The 20,439-nt window shown below is 34.5% G+C and overlaps 2 long non-coding RNA genes across 4 annotated transcripts; both read left to right on the top strand.

The window, feature by feature from the left end:
* Positions 1-2,053: 2,053 nt before the first annotated feature.
* LOC127864740 (uncharacterized) lies at positions 2,054-11,263 on the top strand. 3 transcript variants are annotated; one of them, XR_008042260.1, is made up of 5 exons: positions 2,054-2,360; positions 6,079-6,145; positions 6,306-6,424; positions 10,101-10,218; positions 10,307-11,263. It is a non-coding gene; the product is annotated as an uncharacterized LOC127864740 (long non-coding RNA). The 3 variants fall into 3 exon arrangements; XR_008042258.1 differs by having other exon boundaries at positions 10,101-11,263; XR_008042259.1 differs by lacking the exon at positions 6,079-6,145 and having other exon boundaries at positions 10,101-11,263.
* Positions 11,264-12,529: 1,266 nt separating this feature from the next.
* LOC127864747 (uncharacterized) lies at positions 12,530-16,590 on the top strand. Its single transcript, XR_008042267.1, has 2 exons — positions 12,530-15,043; positions 15,485-16,590. It is a non-coding gene; the product is annotated as an uncharacterized LOC127864747 (long non-coding RNA).
* Positions 16,591-20,439: the final 3,849 nt, after the last annotated feature.

Raw genomic sequence — 20,439 nt, 5'->3', positions numbered from 1 at the left:
CACTCTGCCATTCTTTTACTTACCAGGTTTAGGGTCGCCCAAAACCACCCAGTGCCTTGCGATGAAAACCTCCAACGAGACTGTGACCTTGCCCTTGTACACACCTTATGGTGAGGTTGACGGTCACTTGGGCTTAGATAGTCACTGCAGTAAGAAAATGTAAGATTTTAAAGGTACTTGTTCACAGATTTTATGAGTACTTTGACTGACCCGAATGACATAACTAAAGCACATTTAAAAGTGGCTACATTATAAACAAACAAACATATAACTACACAGTGTATACCAATATTTTGCAGTATGTTATTGTAAATTGCTTTTACTGCTTTTAAGGCATAATAATATTAATAATCTCAGTTAAGAACCCAAAAGAATGCAGCTTTTATGATTTTTTATTTTTTATTTTGTATATTAATTACAGTCAATCTTGTGGATGCGACCACTTGTATTAAGCGACCTTTGTCTTATGCGACCATTTTGAAATCCCACGGAGCTTTTTCGCTATATAATGATATTGTATTAAGCGTTTTTTGTCTTACGCGACCAGCGACCGCTGATTTGTGTGTATTTTGATGTCCGAATCTTGTATTAAGCGACCACTAGGAGGTAAAAGTGGTTAATCTATCGATCTTTCAGGGACAAATCCGTGTTAATTGTTTATCTAAGCCGATAAGATGTACTGTTACACCTCTGCTTTGTTTTCACAACCATTATGATTATGCTTTGTCTCGTTGACCGGTTCTGACCGGTATTGTTGTAGACTGCGTATTAATTTATTGAGTTGAATAATAGGGGAACGTATTGCACACAGTCTACAGCTTAAATAGTTTACTATGTGGATCGTTAAGAGACAATGCCGATTTTTCTTGAGTATAGATAACAGGTGCAGAAACAATGCACTGTACGCGACAAACATTTCCTGAGAAGTGCGGAAAATAAACTATTAATCGGCAACATCTGTCGAAATCCGTACTTTACCAATTTGTAATAATGCTAATTAGTAGATATTTGTAAGCCAATCGCATTGTTATTTACTTAATAAATTTTCCAACCAGGTCTGATTGTTTGTTTTCAATTGACGTGTTTTAATTTTTTCAGCTCATTATGTATCATAATCGAGTTAAATTTCCTTAAGCGTACATGCAGAAATTAAAATGTCAAAACAAAAAGTGTTAACGTTGAACGAGAAAATTCGGGTTTTGGAATTGTCAAAGAGTATAAGTACACGTAAAATCGCAGACGAGATTGGAGTCGGAAATACCCAAATTCAGAACATTCTTAAGCGTAAAGCCGAGGTGCTTGAAGACGTGAAAAATAATGTGTCAGGTGGAAAAAAAACGCGCAATATAGAAACGGAAAGAGAAATACATGTGATAATATATCATAGCTTTTGGCTTCTGACATTTATTTCTAGTTTTAGCTGTACACATGTATATGTAGACTGTTACACATTTTTAGCAAAATTCTTTGTTCTTAGGAAAAATATTTCCTTGTCTATGTTGTTTTTGCAAATAAATATGTACACACAATGGATTTATAATAAATGATAATTTATAATAAGTGAAAAATAAAACACATTATAAGTAAAATATTGTTTATGTATTGTGTTTATATTCATTTTATTATAAAAGTTAAAATCATTGTGGATAAAAGAGATAATCCTTCATATAGATTAAAATTGAGGGTAAGCATTCTTCCAGAATGGCCTTTTGTATTCAAAGACCGTTTTATTAAGAGACCACTTTTGATTACTCCCTTGAGTGGTCTCTTAATACAAGATTGACTGTACTTTAGGTTATTCCATAAACTGTGTTGATGTGGTTTTAATAATGTTTGAAAAATAATATTGAAAACTCGATGATCAAGCTATTTTATATTGTTCCATCTGTATTTGTAAACAAAATGACTGCAGAACAGGGCATCACTAAGTAAATCTATTAACATTTACCTTTAAATTTGTATTTTTTACATGTTTGTATTTGTCGAAATTACTATAAAACAGGGCATCAACAGAACCATCTATCTGTATTAACATTTTCATTTTATTATATTGCTCAATCACTCACAGTAAACGGAATTTCTACAGAAAGAAAAATACTTTAAACTATTGCTCCATTGTTTTACTGTAAACGAATTTACTACAGAACAGGACTATATCTTTAAACGTTTCCCTCAAAATAGTGTATATCATTTTTAATAAAGAAGATGACTTCACAACATGACCTCCGAGACTGCAGGGACGAAGAAAAGAAGATGACTTCACAACATGACATCTGAGACTGCAATGACGAAATGAGTGTCCTCACTTCAGCAGTAGAAGCCAATACACAATAATAGTTTCCAGCAGCTTACCTTATCTGGTATGTATGGGTTTATTTTAAACCTAATTATTATATGATTTAGTTAGGTAAGAATATAAATGTATGTAGTTTAAATATAGATTTAATATTATTAACTGACGTAAAAATATGAGAACAATTATAAATATTTGTGTTCAACATCAGTCAGCCAGTAAATTATTTTTTATCCCCGCCAAAAAAAAATTCGGAGGGGATATAGTATTAGTCTCCGTCCGTCTGTCCGTCCGTCCGTCTGTCTGTGCGTCTGTCCTTCCGTTCAAAACTTTGTCCAGAGCATAACTCCAAACCTATTCTATGGATTTACTTTAAACTTAGAATATAAACCGATGGCAACTAGGAGAATTGCAGTGACCAAAAACCATAACTCTGTCTACCTAAGTTTTTGAAATATCTCCCCTTTTATATAATTTCAAAGTAAATTTTTGTCCGGAGCATAACTCTAAATCTACTGAAGGGATTTACTTGAAACTTGAAATATAAACAGATGGCATGTAGGGAAAGTGCAGTGACTAAGAACCAGAACTATATCTACCTTAGATTTTGAATTATCTCCCTTTATTTAATTTCAAAGTAAATTTTTGTCCGGAGCATAACTCTTAGTTTACTGAAGGGATTAACGTTAAACTTGAAATATAAACAGATGGCAAGTAGGATAAGTGCAGTGACTAAGAACCATAACTCTATCTACCTTAGTTTTGGAATTATCCCCCTTTATTTAATTTCAAAGTAAATTTTTGTCCGGAGCATAACTCTGAATCTACTGAAGGGATTAACTTGAAACTTAAAAAATAAACAGATGACAAGTAGGAGAAGTGCACTTACTAAGAACCATAACTCTATCTACCTTAATTTTTTAATTACCTCTCTTTATTTTATTTCAAAGTAAATGTTTGTCCAGAGCACAACTCTAAATCTACTGAAGGGATTTACTTGAAACTAGAAATATAAACAGATGGCAAGTAGGAGGAGTGCAGTGAATATGAACCATAACTCTTTCGGCCGTAGTTTTTGAATTATCTCCCTTTATTTTTTAAATTTATTTTGTTATATTATTTTTTTATATTTTATTTTTTAAATTTATATTTTTTAATTATATTTAAAATAATTTTATAGTACATATTTTAGCTTTTCAATTTTTAATATCTCCCTTTATCTTATTTTGCAATAATATTTTAATTTGAACAACGAAGAATTCACTGTAAAATAAATAGATGAGTTTAAGGAAAAATACAGTGATCAAGAACAGTACTGTTTATAGTCTTCTTCTTTAATTACCTCACTTTCTTTCATTTCCTTATATTTTATTCTCTACAGCATATCTCAAACACTATATAACTAATGGATCCTTGAAATATAAAAGGATGGCACAGGTGCCATGTTTTTCAAATATTATTCTACTCTTTAAAACAAATGTTGTCATACACGCAAACACATGTCGCATACATGCCATAATTTTTCAGACCAATTCCGGGACATTGAGTTAAATTGTCCGGGACTTGTGCCGATTTTCCGGGACATGTTTAAAATGTAGCGATATTTATAGACATATGCATTTTTGGTACGTTTTTTTTTTGTTTCGCATCGTTAATTGCAAAAGTTCGAAAGCCTATCCGAAATACACTTGATCTATTAACGTCAAATTAAACATTACTACTTCCGTTACTAGATACAAGCCACGTGTTTTCAGTGTTAGTGTTCTAAACATAGATGGTGACGTCACTGCGTTATTGTTCTTAAGACCGGTGTGTAACGCGTAGTTGTTGATACGCCTTTATTCATTTATAACATTTATATAATAAAAAATACAACAATACAGTACCGTTAGATCGTCAACTCAAATCAATTCACAATACATACAACCAATCACAATAAAACAAATACAACAAAACAGTACCGGTAGAACATAAACTGCTTTTTATTTTTTACTCAGCGATGTTGGACTTCAGATGTGTGAACAACTATCCTTTGCCCTTACGCAGCGGGAAATAATGACGTAGTAGATTAAAGTCGAATTAACAACCACATTAAACAATGCCGCCTTTTCGGTTTGACCGCGAACGTGAGACAATCGATATGATAACAGGACCCCTGTTAATTGATCGATTTTGACATGTAGCGTAGTCTGCCTATTCGGGTAGGCATTGTCATGGAGACGCTGCAGATATACACAGATTCGAGGTGCAGTTAAGCCTAAGATAAGGTACATGTATATATGGATTTTGTAAATTCCGGGACATTTGACAGATTTCCGGGACAGCGGGACAAGTTCTTTCCAGGACTGTCCCGGACAATCCGGGACGTATGGCATGTATGACATGTCGGAAGGGATTCAGCACTATTGTGACAAGCTCTTGTTTTTCTAAAAAATGCAAATGTGTGTCGAATATCAATAGGACATTGTATTTGTCATAAATCAATTTAAAATATTAAATTAATCTACAACAGTGCACTCATTCTGACACGTTTTTTCCACCATACTTTTTGTCGGTTTGTAAGGATGCAATTAAAAAGAGTGTGTATTTGACTTTGCATCAGACCCCTATTAGAAGTAGAGCCCTGCCTATAAAGAGACTAATCCAGTACCGACCTGTGCACATGTCTATTGCAATAAACAAGCTGTCATACTTGCACTTGTCTTTGGCATATTCTCAGATGAGTCACTATATCAATGTATTCAAGGTTAATTTTTACTTAAAAAAATAACAGTGCGTAAATGTAAACCCTTTAAATTCAAGTTATTTCAAAATAAAACACAAGAAAATTACTTTTAAACTGTTCTCACGTTAGTTTTTGTTATTGTGCTGAAATATAAAAGTGTTGCATTTGGTAAATCTTCATATATGTATAACACTTTTTCTATAGCAATTATATTTAAACCCTTTCTTGTTAATCCACCACATGTATTTTATGCCCCACTTCAAAGAAGAGGGGGTATATTGTTTTGCGGGATGTTTGCCGGTCTGTCGTTCGTGTGTTGGTAGACCAGTTGATTTCCTATAACTAACTCGTCAACGAATTGATATATTGGCTTCATACTTCACATGTGCATTGGTCTTGGACAGTAGATGACCTCTATTGAAATTGGGGTCACTTGTTCAAAGGTCATGGTCACTGCCACAATAATTGTGAAAATCATCTGATCAATAACTCGTCAGCAAATTGACCAATAGGCTTGATACTTCACATATGCATTTGCCTAGGACAGGAGATGACCCCTATTGAAAATGGGGTCGCTAGGTCAAAGATCAATGTCACAATACGTGTGAAAATCCTTTCCGATCTATAAATCGTCAGCCAATTGACTCATTGGCTCGATACTTCACATGTACATGGACGGTAGATGTGGCCTATTGAAATTGGGGTCACTAGGTTAAAGGTCAAAGTCACTGTCAAAATAAGTGTGAGAATCGTTTCCAATTAATAACAAATTTACCAATTGACTTGAGACCTCACATGTACATCGGTCTTAGACAGTAGATGATGTCTTTTGAAATTTGGGTCACTAGTTTAAAGGTCAAGGTCACTGTGACATTAAGTGTTAAATAAATTGGTATCAATTCGATATGTCATCAAAGGATTGAGTGATGGGTGTCAAGGCTCTGTTTTGGGAGGCATCTGTCTCAGACCGCGGAGCTCTTGTTTTTATTTAAACATTCTTTAAATAAAGTTTGGGGATAAACCAAAATGAACTTATGTTCTCTCTCTCTATTGATTTTAGCTTCAATGCATTGAATGCATTCACAGTTTCAACACGCTTTACAACTCAAGAACATCATGGGCACAAGGTGGGCTTTAGTTAAATCTTTTGACATTACCTTGTTGAAATGATAGGTCGAGGCACTGACAAGTGTTTTGTCGGGTTGAAATTAGTTGGGTTTGTCCTTGAAAACGCTAGTATTGCCTTGAATTTGTCTTGTTCTGATACATGATTTACTTTTATTCCAGAAAACCTGGGTAGCAGAGCAATGAGTATGTCCCAGGAGCATTTGCAGTCATCTTCTCCAGATTATGAGATCCCCATGCTCCACAATCCTCAGTTCATAGACATGCAGTGCGAACCTTGGGTTAGTTTTCCTTTTTCATGGCCTCACTTTTAGAGATTGGTGGGTGCATGTAGATTTACCCTTGTGTGTCAATACATCTTTCAATCCAGCTGTGTTTTTTTTTGGTCGTGTGTGATCTAAAAAAGTATTGCTCCTTATGTGATAAAACCAGACATATTAACAATCATGTGAACTTGCCTTCTTGTTTATTATACCCCCACAAACGAAGTTTAGGGGGTATATAGGATGAGCTAGTCTGTCTGTCGGTCGGTCGGTCGGTCTGTCTGTTGGTCCCTATTAAGTGTCCGCTTTCTAATTCAAGTTGTTTTTATCCGATCTTCACCAAACTTGGTCAGATGATGTCTAGGTCAAGTTCGAATATGGGTCATGCCGGGTCAAAACTAGGTCACGGGGTCACTCAGTGCGTTTTGAAAATTTAGCAAGGTGTCCAAACGTTTTAAAAATTGAGCATGGTGTCCACTCTCTTATTCAAGTAGTTTTCTTTTTTTTAATCCATTTTTAGCTCGACTATTATATATGAAATATATATAGTGGAGCTATCCTACTCACCCGGGTGTCGGCGTTTCCGTTAGCGTGCAAATGTTAACGTTTTTGTACTACCCCAATTATTTCCATTGTCCCTTGACATATTGCTTTCATATTTTGCATACTTGTTTACCAACATGACCCCAACCTATGAACAAGAGCAGACAACTGTATCAAGCATTTCGACAGAATTATATCCCCTTATATACTTGGAATGCATTATTGATAAATCTATGTTAAAGTTTGCGTACTACCCCAAATATTTCCTTTGTTCCTTGACATATCGCTTTAATATTTTGCATACTTGTTTACCAACATGACCCCAACCTATTAACAAAAGCAGACAACTGTATCAAGCATTTTGACAGAATTATGGCCCCTTTTATACTTAGATAATTCAACATTTTGCTTAAATTGCCATAACTTCTTTATTTATGATCAGATTTTGTTAATACTTTGACAAAACAACACTTACCTGAATACCACAATTGATTCCACCCAAACGAAACTCCACGCCCTAACCCAGAATCCCTGACCCCCACCTCCCCCCCCCCCCCCAATGTTTTTTTCCTTTTTTTACTTTTGAAAGATCGTCTAATAAATTATTGAATATGAACAATTTCCCCATGATGGCTTACGTTATACTGTCAAGCACTTGAATAGTTGAGCGCGCTGTTCTCTGACAGCTCTTGTATATTTCCTTCGTAAACATAATACACCTAGCATATAACATAATACATAATGTTTCATATATACACACAATAAGTATGTTTGTTTCATAATGTATTACTATATAATGGTACATAGCATTTTTGAAGACTATGGTTGTTGTAGATAAAGCATGTGTATTTTGCCTATTATATATTACTAGAAAATACATACATTGAGCAAAATGTTTCACTAAGTTTTTTATATTACTTGTGATACATAGCATCTATGAAGACAATAGTTGGTGTGAAATGAATATGTTTGAAAAAGTTTCAAACAATATTTAAAAGTTTGCAAAAATGGTGTACACAGGTCAATAAAGGTAATAATACAAATATACAAAAAAGAAAGAAAAAAAGGGGTGTTTGTAGTTTTAAGGTAGGTGTTCTTATGTAAGTGGGTATGTGTAAAGATGTTTTTAGGGTCGGTGTATAAATTGGGCAAAACAAGAGCCCAGCAAGTATTAAATATATGTAGTTTGTTTTGTGTTGTTGGGATTCATTCCTGGAGTTAAATTCTAGTATAAAAAAATAGTATAAAAGTTTCTACTAGTGGTGTTGTTTTCTCCTGTTTGCATTTAAAGATAAAATATTTAGCCAACAATATTATGAAGTTAATGACATGTGAATTGTTTGCATCTGAGCTAGGGTCAAATTACAAAATGATAAAGTTGCATAATTTAGCTCCAGGTTTTCTAACCTTTCTAACTTGTCGTAAATACAGTTTTTTATATCCATCCAAAACTTTTGAATAGGATGACAATCCCAGAATAAGTGAAAATTCGTTTCTGTGTGCATATTGTAAAAATCACATAATGTTGATGGAACGAGATTGCATTTATGGAGGAAAGAATTGTTTGGTAAAATGTGCATGAGGTATTTATATTGGAAGTTTCTAAGTTTGGTGTCAATAGTTAATTTGATTTGTTGGTTGAAGATGGTTCTTTGGTAAATGTTATGATTATTCAGAGTTTCTTTCCATTTATCAAATTGTTTGAATACTTCTGGTTTTTGTTTTAGTATAAGTGCTTTATATACCATTTTGCAAGCTTTTGTATTTTCTGTTATTTCGTAAATTTTTGTATTTCGTAAAAATCTGAAAAATGACCATTATTTGTAACGCGTGATGTTGCATCTTTATAAATAGCATTACCCACTGTAAGGTGTGCTCACTAAATCTGAAATGGCGAGGCATGATCCATACTGTCGAAGGCTTTATTATATCGGAAAAAAATAGGAGACCGTTTTCGTTACTTTCATCCATTAGTTCAATAATTTTATGCAGAAGTCTTACGTTTTCGCAATTATATCTTCCTGTTTGATTAACACTGGTTATATTATTTAAATGAGGTTTTATACGATTGGCAATGGATTTTGTAGCTATTTTGTAATCAACGTTAAGAAGCGAGATGGGCCTCCAGTTATCGATCAAAAGGGTGTCCTTTCTGATCTTAGGTAGTAAATTAATTATGCTTTGTTTTTGCAAATTTGTTAGATTATTGGTGTCTAAAAAATAGTTTAGAGAATTAACGACATATTGCTTAATATAATTCCAAAATATTTTGTAAAATTCTGCAGATATGCCATCTGATCCTGGACTTTTATTGTTTTTCATGTCTAGCAGTGCTTTAGCGCATTCATACTCTGATAGGTATCTTTGTTCATTTTGCGTTTGTTCTGGGTTAATTTTATGGCAGATATTAGTATAGAAACGTTCATGATGATTATATCTATATTGTTGTCTTTTTTATAAAGATTTTCATAAAATTTGGCAGTGTTTTAATATTTCGTTTTGATCTTGTATTACGGCATTATTATTAGTTTTTAGTTGTTCAAGTAGTTTTCATCAGAGCTTCACCAAACTTTGTCAAAAGTTGTAGCTATATGATGTTTAGTTCAAGTTCTAACATGGGCCTTGCCGGGTCAAAAACTAGGTCAAGGGGTCACTTAGTGCGTTTTAAATATTGAGCATGGTGTGCGCTTTTTTGGTGAAGACAACATGCAAAATAACATATGTCAATGCGGCATGTGGGGGTATTTGTCACGTCCGTGACAAAGCTCAAGTATTGGTTCATTTATTTTATAGTAGTGAAATTTTCAGTCAAAAGTAAAATGTGGTTGCATCGGTTGCCTTTTGCCTACCTCACACATACATCTCAGTAAAACTTTTCTCCAGCACGTTTTATTTGCTATTGGCTAGTTGGCCCTTTCTTATTGTTATAAATGATAAGGTAATATTTTTCCAATGGAAGAAATGTATGTTTCTCGAATATCAACCCATATTTCCTGATTGATGATGAGATTTATAGTTAGTTGGTAATAAAGTGGTTATGATTAACTTTTAACTCAATGTATATAAGTGCTATTCTTGTTCTTGTTTATCATCCGTAACACACATACAATGAACAACTGACATTAACTGTTATGAATCTTTCTTTTTTCAGACGTCCCTTGACGAAATCAAACCAGAAAATCAGAAGGACAGCCTGTTGCTACCGTTGTTATCATATTAACCCCATACAGAAGAAGCTCAGAGATATAAATGCTGTTTAAGATGTGCTAGTCTTTACATACCCCGTGTCTGGTGTGAACATGGACAATTGAAGGTCTCTTCATACCCCATGTCTGGTGTGAACATGTACAATTGGAGGTCTCTACATACCCCATGTCTGGTGTGAACATGTACAATTGAAGGTCTCTACATACCCCATGTCTGATGTGAACATGTATAATTGAAGGTCTCTTCATACCCCATGTCAGGTGTGAACATGTTGAAGGTCTCTACATCCCCCATGTCTGGTGTGAACATGTTGAAGGTCTCTACATCCCCCATGTCTTGTGTGAACATGTACAATTGAAGGTGTCTACTTACCTCATGTCTGGTGGGAACATGTACAATTGAAGGTCTCTACATACCCCATGTCTGGTGTGAACATGTACAATTGAAGGTCTCTACATACCCCATGTCTGGTGAAAACATGCACAATTGAAGGTCTCTACTTACCTCATGTCTGGTGTGAACATGTACAATTGAAGGTCTCTGCATACCCCATGTCTGGTGTGAACATGTACAATTGAAGGTCTCTACATACCCCATGTCTGGTGTGAACATGTACAATTGAATGTCTCATCTTTGAAATTGGGACACGTGGAAAATTAGTGACTTGATTCAGACAGAAATCGCATAATGACAAATCACAACAAAAAATGGAAAGCCAGAAAGTCTTGTGGCCAGCAATGTTTTTATGTGACCATCCAAGTTGTGTTCAAAGAAAAACAATAGTTCATGTTTTATTGGAACTATGATGCTGTCAGTCATTTTATGTTGAAGGCTTTAAATAACTATATTTGAATATAATAAGATTAAGATTACTTGATAAAAGCAATAATGTAAAATAGTATTTTAAGGGCAAAATTAACAAGTCTTTCCAATTACTGTGTCTGTATTATGACATTTTATTTTGGAAATGTTAAGGAAAATATAATGTTAGTAAATATATGTCTATGAATGTTGATTTTAACATTTGTCAAAACTGTTTAAATGATGCTGGTAACTTTGACAAAATTTAATGAAATGTATTATTTTCATGTAATGAGACATGCTTCAGTTTTTAGCCGGATTTTTTTCGAAAAAATCTCGGCTTATAGATTGATGTTGTCGGGCGGGCGGGGGGGCGGGCGGGCGGGCGGGGTGGCGGCGTGCTCGAAAATGTTAAAGTTCTTATTTCATGGTATAACTTTGGTATGCTTGGACCTAGAGTCTTCAAACTTGACATGAAGGTTGGCCAGGATTAACAGAATCATTGGTCATTTCAAGGTCATTCATTTGAAGGTCAAGGTCACTGTGACCTTCAATATAAAAAATGTTAAAGTTGTTATAACTTTGGTATGCTTGGACCTAGAGTCTTGAAACTTGACATGAAGGTTGGCCATAACTAGTTAGTAACCACTAATCATTTCAAGGTCATTCATTTGAAGGTCAAGGTCACTGTGACCTTGAATGTAAAAATGTTAAAGTTCTTATTTCATGGTATAACTTTGGTATGCTTGGACCTAGAGTCTTCAAACTTGACATGAAGGTTGGCCAGGATTAACAGATGACCACTGGTCATTTCAAGGTCATTCATTTGAAGGTGAAGGTCACTGTTACCTTCAATATAAAAATGTTAAAGTTGTTATAACTTTGGTATGCTTGGACCTAGAGTCTTGAAACTTGACATGAAGGTTGGCCAGAACTAGTAAGTAACCACTGGACATTTCAAGGTCATTCATTTGAAGGTCAAGGTCACTGTGACCTTGAATGTAAAAATGTTAAAGTTGTTATAACTTTGGTATGCTTGGACCTAGAGTCTTGAAACTTGACATGAAGGTTGGCCAGAACTAGTAAGTAACCACTGGACATTTCAAGGTCATTCATTTGAAGGTCAAGGTCACTGTGACCTTGAATGTAAAAATGTTAAAGTTCTTATTTCATGTTATAACTTTGGTATGCTTGTACCTAGAGTCTTCAAACTTGAAATAAAGATTGGCCAGTACTAGAAGATGACCACTGGTCATTTCAATGTCATTCATTTGAAGGTCAAGGTCACTGTGACCTTAAATGTTAAAATGTTAAAATTGTTATAACTTTGGTATGCTTGGACATAGAGTCTTCAAACTTGACATGAAATGTTATTGTTGTTCATGTATATGCATGCATTCAAAACATAACACAAGGTTTGCTCATGCCTTGAAAAGTACTTACATTTCATTTTGACCTTTGAACAATATTTCAGTAATTTAAGTATTGCATTGACAAAAACACGAAAGGTACTTTCCTGTCATTTAAATAAAAAATCCGGCTTCAATGCGGTCATCTCCGACCGCGGAACTCTTGTTGTGTGGCTTAACCTGTAATATAGAGGTGGTAGTTACAAGAATTGTTTAGCCAGATGGAGAATTTTCATGCTATGGCTTTGATACTCTTAAGTGTGCCCATTGGTGTCAGGTTTTTATCAAGAATATTTTTTATTGTCTTACTATTTCTTAAAAATATTGATTAATTTTAGACAAAATCAATTAATCTTCCTTAAATTGTCTATTCTGTATTTACGACCAGTTATTTATTAATTTGCATGAATATGATTTAAGAATGACTTTTGTGTTGCTTAAAATGCTTTATTTGTTTTGAAACTTAGTATTTAAAAACGAAAATATGAGGTGTAGAAATAATGGCCAAAGTTATGATAATTATTTTTTTGTTTTTGTAAAGTTTATTATGCTTTATATGTTTGTGTATAGGCATTTAGACGACCAGATTAACTTTACCAATAATTCGTGATCACTGTATATATCGGTCAGTACATTTGTCACTTGTATATAGAGCGATTGCGAAATGATTGTATTTGCAATGTTAATCATGCGTTTATTGTTGCCATTTTGATTTTCGCTGTTAACATTTATTTGTTCTAACAATTTTCATCACGTACATCTTTTAGGTGCCAGATAATAAAAAAAACATTGCTTGTGGAGATGCTCATTTAAAACTTTCTTAATGATACAGAACAACACATTCTGAAGAGGCAAATATGCTTTATACAATAGGAACATCTTGTTACTAGTATATGTAATGCCTTTCACTAAATAAAGTCAAGCAACTATAGAAAGATTGGTTTAACTTTATTTTGCATTATCTTAAGAAAAATTAATATATTCAACTTGGAAATCAGTCAATTGCAAATCAAGCAAGAGTGATGAATATTTGTACGCAAGATAGAGGGATGTTTTTGCTTGAAAAAAGTTTTATCCCTTGTTAGATAATGATTTTGTTCATCTCTCAACATAACAAGTGCATTCATACAGCTATTAAAAATATGACACACTTAATACTCAGCCATCAGTTTGTATTGGGGTTTTGTGGAATACTTACTAAACTAATATACGTCTGTGCAATGAATTAATAGTTATGGTACAATATGATACTCATTGTTAAAAAACATGTGCAATAAAAATATAATGGCATTTATTTGAAATCATAAAATTTAGTTTTCCATACAATGCTTACAGTTTTGCAATTGCGACGATAAAGGAAATGTTCTGCTCAAAATGTCTGTTAAAGACATGTGTATATTGTAGCAATCATATTGTACTTGTATTTATATTATACATGATAATAAGTGACTTATGGCTGATGATAGCGGCAGTTTACTAGTTGTGTAACAGTTTGTTTCACTCGATCATCAGACCATATTTCCTTAAGCATGTGATTGTTTATAATGAACTGTAATTGAATGCATGAAACATTGTTGTTCTGTTGCTTAACAGCTGAAAATAGCTTGATGTTTGTTTATTGTGTGAAATGTTTCAAATAAATCATATTGATACATAGAACATAAAATTACATTTTGCGTTAATTTGAATGCATATCAAACAATTGTTTCCATACAAGCATATTTGTATTGAACTTAATTGATACTTTGAGATGCAATTTATCAATAATGTGTAAATATTTTCATCAATTCCAAATGAACATTTTGCATTCGTAAATATACGGTTTATATATACTTTAAAGAAACTTATTAAATGCTTTATATTAATTGATTGTGTACCTCATATTGATTAAAGACTCTCTTATTTATTGCATTGTTGTGTGTGCATATGTCTGACTTATGTCTTCATAGTCCTTAGAGTTAAATTACTGTAAATAGTATTTTAATAATGTAAAAATGTTTATCTAAACTATGACCAGGTTATCTGTTAAATTAAGTTTCATACATTTGCATTGTCTAGCTAATTAAATTGAAGAGTTTATATTCTCGCCTACATGCAGTGTATGGTTTAGACAAAGCACAATACACAACTCAAGTTGTTATATCTATCATTACTAACCAGTGTTTAGTCCGTAGAGGTTAAAGTATACTAAATATTTCGGTTGTGCAATGCTATGCTCTCTAAATAAATCAACACCATTTATTGATTTTCTATGTGGGCACTTAAATTCCCATGACTTTATTTGTGAATATTTCTTTGAATGTGCGGTAGGAAAAACATTGTTTGCTTGAAGGTTTAGAAACTTAATGTTGACATCTTGAAAGATGGCAGAAAACATTTAACTGCAGAGTAGCTGTGAAAAGATGTATGTTAAACAATGTAAGACAGAACTCCACGCAAGATATGTCATGCATTCGATATGCATGAACTATCTTTTTATGACCCCCTTCGAAGAAGAGGGGGTATATTGCTTTGCACATGTCGGTCGGTCAGTCTGTCGGTTGGTCTGTCCACCAGATGGTTTCCGGATGATAACTCAAGAACGCTTGGGGCTAGGATCATGAAACTTCATAGGTACATTGATCATGACTCACAGATGACCCCTATTGATTTTGAAGTCACTAGGTCAAAGATCAAGGTCACGGTGACCCGAAATAGTAAAATGGTTTCCGGATGATAACTCAAGAACGCTTTGGCCTACGATCATGAAACTTGATAGGTAGATTGATCATGACTTGCAGTTGACCTCTATTGATTTTCAGGTCACTACATGTAGGTCAAAGGTCAAGGTCACAGTGACCCGAAATAGTAAAATGGTTTCCGGATGATAACTCAAGAACTCTTATGCCTAGGATCATGACACTTGATAGGTAGATTGATCATGACTCGCAGATGACCCCTTTTGATTTACAGGTCACTAGGTCAAAGGTAAAGGTCACAGTGACCCGAAATAGTATAATGGATTCCGGATGATAACTCAAGAACGCGTATGCCTAGGATCATGAAACTTCGTAGGTAGATTGATAATGGCTGGCAGATGACCCCTATTGATTTTCAGGTCACTAGGTCAAAGGTCAAGGTCACGGTGACCTGAAATAGTAAAATGGTTTCCGGATGATAACTCAAGAACGCTTATGCCTAGGATCATGAAACTTCATAGGTACATTGATCATGACTCGCAGATGACCCCTATTGATTTTCAGGTCAAAGGTCAAGGTTACGGTGACCCGAAATAGTAAAATGGTTTCTGGATGATAACTCAAGAACGCTTATGCCTAGGATCATGAAACTTGATAGGTAGATTGATCATGACTCGCAGATGACCCCTATTTTGTTTCAGGTCACTAGGTCAAAGGTCAAGGTCATGGTGACCCGAAATAGTAAAATGGTTTCGGGATGATAACTCAAGATCACTTTTGCCTAGGATCATGAAACTTCATAGGTACATTGATCATGACTCGCAGATGACCCCTATTGATTTTGAGGTCACTAGGTCAAGTTCACAGTGACCCGGAATAGTAAAATGGTTTCCGGATGATAACTGAAGAACGCTTTTTCCTAGGATCATGAAACTTGATAGGTAGATTGATCATGACTCGTAGATGACCCCTATGTATTTTCAGGTCACTAGGTCAAAGGTCTAGGTCACGGTGACCCGAAATAGTAAAATGGTTTCCGGATGATAACTCAAGAACGCTCATGGCTAGGATCATGAAACTTCATAGGTACATTGATCATGACTGGCAGATGACCCCTATTGATTTTCAGGTCACTAGGTCAAAGGTCAAGGTCACAGTGAAAAAAAAACATATTCAAACAATGGCTGTCACTACAACGGAGAGCCCATATGGGGGGCATGCATGTTTTACAAACAGCCCTTGTTTAATTTTAATTTGGATCGGAATTATCTTTTAGAAATGGTATGGTTATGAGGGTCTTTATGTGCAAAATGTTGCATTTATTTTGTGTACAAGTTATTGCTTAAACATTGAATTTGTTATGGAAATAATATAGTTTATGTGACTTAAAGAGATATACATGTTTATATTAGTGATGTGTTTTCGCTGATCCAAGTATGTTCTTGCACACTATTTAAAGTAGATAACCACAAGTTATCTCATTTAAATGGGAATAGTATTGTACTGTGGAAAAGTGTTGCGAGTTCAAATAAAAAATACTATGAACCGTTGTATTAGTACTATATTGGCTCCCCTATTGAAACTAGGGGACACATATTGATTTTGGCCTATCCGTCCATTAGTTCGCCGTCATACTTTGGTCGACATTGGTTTACAGGCAATATCTTAAGAACTATTCCGTTAAGAGCTTTCAAATTTCACATTGTGATTGGCGTTCGCGGAGATTTTGGATTTCTCAGGTTAAGTGTCAATGTCACAGGGGTCTCTAATGTGAAAATGGTAACAATGACTGGATAAAGACTTGAGCACACCATCGTCTTTGCATTCAGTATAAACTTGACGTAACGTTAAGGAAATCGCTTTAAGGAAAGACACCACTAAGACGTTTGCACACTTTTCATCATGGTGACAGAGACGTTATTGAGACGTCGTCATACATAATAATTTTTAAATCATGCTGGTAAATCCTAAAATTTGATAACTTCTGTGATGCAATTTGATGCTGACGAAGTCATGTCGCCAGAATAGCTGTATGCTATTGGTCAAAGCAAAATTTGCAAATGCAGACTACTCTCTGTTGATGACACAGTATTGTTTTCAATATATCAAATAACACACATTTTATGGAAAGACATTTAGGAAAACCTATTGGTAAATGCCATTTGTCTTTTATTGTTAGACAGAACTACCTAATAGTAGAGTGCCCATGATACATGTAGAAGGAAAATCGTTTAATTATCTAACCACACATGTGTGACGTATGCAAGTCAAAATAGTCTACGGACATTTGCCAGTTTGCTTTAAACAACACAAGGTGAATTCACTTTTCTATCGGAAAGTATCGTGCTTAGATGTTCTATTTATAAGACGCAATGAGATTTGTACATGGGTCATGCAAAAATTGATCTTATGCAATATGATCCCAATGTAACTTCAGCCAGGCCTGCGCAATCGCACAGTATTGTAAGAATATGAATACTGAATAAACTACTCTGGCGTTATTACCAAACCTTGCGTGCCTTTTTTAAAGCGGAAAGCGTAGCCATAGATGGGAAAGTGCGCAGGCTTGGCTTGAGCTACTCTGGCCGCATATGCCATAAGACCGATTTTCGCATGACGCGGATGATATAGTTTTATTTGAATATGGGGAAAAAACTGCGTCTCAAAGCCTAACAACTTATTTGGCATATTATATGTAAGTATAAATAAGAAACATATTTTATCTATGCCAATTAGAATATATCTGGTGGTTACAAGGTAGAAATCGGTCTTTTTTTGCGCTTTGAAACTTAAAAATAATCGCGTTTGTCGAAATGGACGTATACGTCTTGAAATCCTACTTACGGGTTTAAAAGTAATAAATAACTTACTAACTAGGCTATATATTTAATTTTATCTATGTCAATTAGAACATATCCGATGATTACAAGGTATAAATCCATATTTTGTTGCGTTTTAAAACTTAAAAATAATCACGTTTGTCGAAATGGACGTATACGTCTAGAAGTCCTACTTTCGGTTTGTTTTAAAAGCGGAACCGTTTGAAAAATAATAAATTACTTGCTAAATAGGCTATATATTTAATTTTATCTATGCCAATTACAATACATCTTGTGTTTACAAGGTAGAAATCCGTCTTTTTTTTGCGTTTTAAAACTTAAAAATAATCGCGTTTGTCGAAATGGACGTATACGTCTAGAAATCCTACTTTCGGTTTTAAAAGCGCTACTTTTTGAAAAATTATTACATATGTAATAACTTGCTAACTAGGCTTTAGATTTAATGACAATTTTGCACATTTTCAAATTGCATCTATATGTATTGATTTACAAGTATTTCATTTATGGTCAGAGGCAAAGTGTTTGGCTTTAATCAACAAACCATATGTTTTGATCACGAAGAAATACATAATAAACCATGTGAGGACACATGATGTGTCCTCGCGAAGTAAAATAATAAAACAGTACTTAAACTTTTATTTTAACTTTAAAAACATAGAACGTCTATTTTCGACCTTTATTTCTAAGTCAGGATTATTATTTTTTAATTTCTGGTGTGGTTTTGTGTTTTTTTTTTGTTGTTGTTTCTTTGTTTTTTTAGGGGGGGGGGCAGTAGGAAACCCCACTTGTGCGGTATGGTGACAACCAACCAAACTCACATGCTGCCAAGAACGGGAATTGAACTGGGTATGGACAATGTTTGATTCAATGCATTTTATTTAGTATTATTTCGATATTTTATTGACACGCGCAACGATGGACAAGTCCTGAGTATAGGAATTATCACTCTATATGCAGATGCTTACTCGTGACAGAAATTATTGTAACCATCCGCTTTTCTTTTATTTTAGACAAGTGACGAATGTCCTACACGACGCATATAAGAGCCGCGTTCTGACAAAACTGGGCTTAATGCATGTGCGTTAAGTGTCGTTCCAAATTAGCCTGTGCAGTCCGCACAGGCTAATAAGGGACGACACTTTCCGCCTAAATTGGATTTTTGCTAATAAAAGACTTCATTTAAACGAAATATTACATAAAAGCGGAAAGTGTCGTCACTGATTAGCTGTGCGGACTGCACAGGCTAATCTGGGACGACACTTAACGCACATGTTTTATGCCCGCTTTTCTCAGAACGCGACTCATATGGTTAGGGTTCTTGTTAATTGTCTATTACTAGACATGTCTGAATTCCATACGCCGAAGAGAGTTGTGTAAATATGCATTACTTGCTTGCCTTCTTCATAGAACAACGAGCCGAAGAATTCACCCGGAAGTTACAGTTACTTCAATTGAAATCTTTCCCATGTGATCTCACGGTTGCGGGACTTAAACAATTAGTTTCGAACGATCTCGAATCAAGTCGTACGAGCCTCGTTCTTCACCGGAAGTCGCCGCATTGCACATTTCCAGCGGGAAAGGTGCTATGTTCGATCTCGAATGATAAAGTATTTCTCTTGGATGTTATACGTGCCTTAGGTGTGAACCAGACAGTTTTTAACGTGACTGAGACTTCGCTTTCGCACTTAAATTACGTAAAGTCGTTGACGTTTAATGGAGATATATCTCCCAATTATGGAGAGCTCAGAAGTATTTTGATAAAATAAAAAATGGTAGTGTTTATATTACATTGCGCCTCGTTCTGGGAAAAATGGGCTAAATGCATATGCGTTAAGTGTCGTCCCAGATTACCACGTGCAGTCCGCCCTGGATAATCAGGGATGACACTTTCCGCTGTGATGGTAATTTTCGTTTAAAAGAAGTATCTTCTTAGCGAAAATCCAGTTAAGGCACTGTCTTATCTGGGACGAGACTTTACGCTCATGAAATTAGAACCAGTTTTCCCAAAACGAAGCTTTCTTATTGACGTGTTCATTGCTTGCATTAGTAAAACTATTATGTATTGTTATTTTGTTGAAATTCCATTTTGAAATGATGTGATTGTAATTTGAAAAATACGCGCAATTATACATTGCATTCATAAAACTTATTTTTTTATTTTTTTAACTATATTGTATACATAATGTTATTGCCGGAAAATAAAAAATTTCAATAAATATTTTGTTTTCATCCTGCTGTTTGTGGTCCGCACTCCGAAGAGAAACAGTTCAAAGATGCTATTATTAATATAAATCACGCGCCTATTTGCTTCGTTCAGCTGTCTCAATGAACGGCTGAAGTAAAGAAAGAGGATGAATAGCATCAAAATATCTGACAGGACGTCTAAAACACTGTGGCTTATGCATAATACAATTTAACAAATTCATAATTCTATTAATGCTTGCGTTATCTTTTATTGTGTTAAATAATCACCATAAAATGCATGAACATGTAAACATATTTTCAAATAAATATTTGACGTTACATGGACGAAAAATATTTGACAAGTACTGTAA

This window comes from Dreissena polymorpha, chromosome 1, assembly GCF_020536995.1.
Source record: "Dreissena polymorpha isolate Duluth1 chromosome 1, UMN_Dpol_1.0, whole genome shotgun sequence".
NCBI classification, from domain to species: Eukaryota; Metazoa; Mollusca; class Bivalvia; order Myida; family Dreissenidae; genus Dreissena; species Dreissena polymorpha.
The sequence above is the reverse complement of the archived record's forward strand: the minus strand, read 5'-3'. Positions and strand labels throughout refer to the sequence as shown.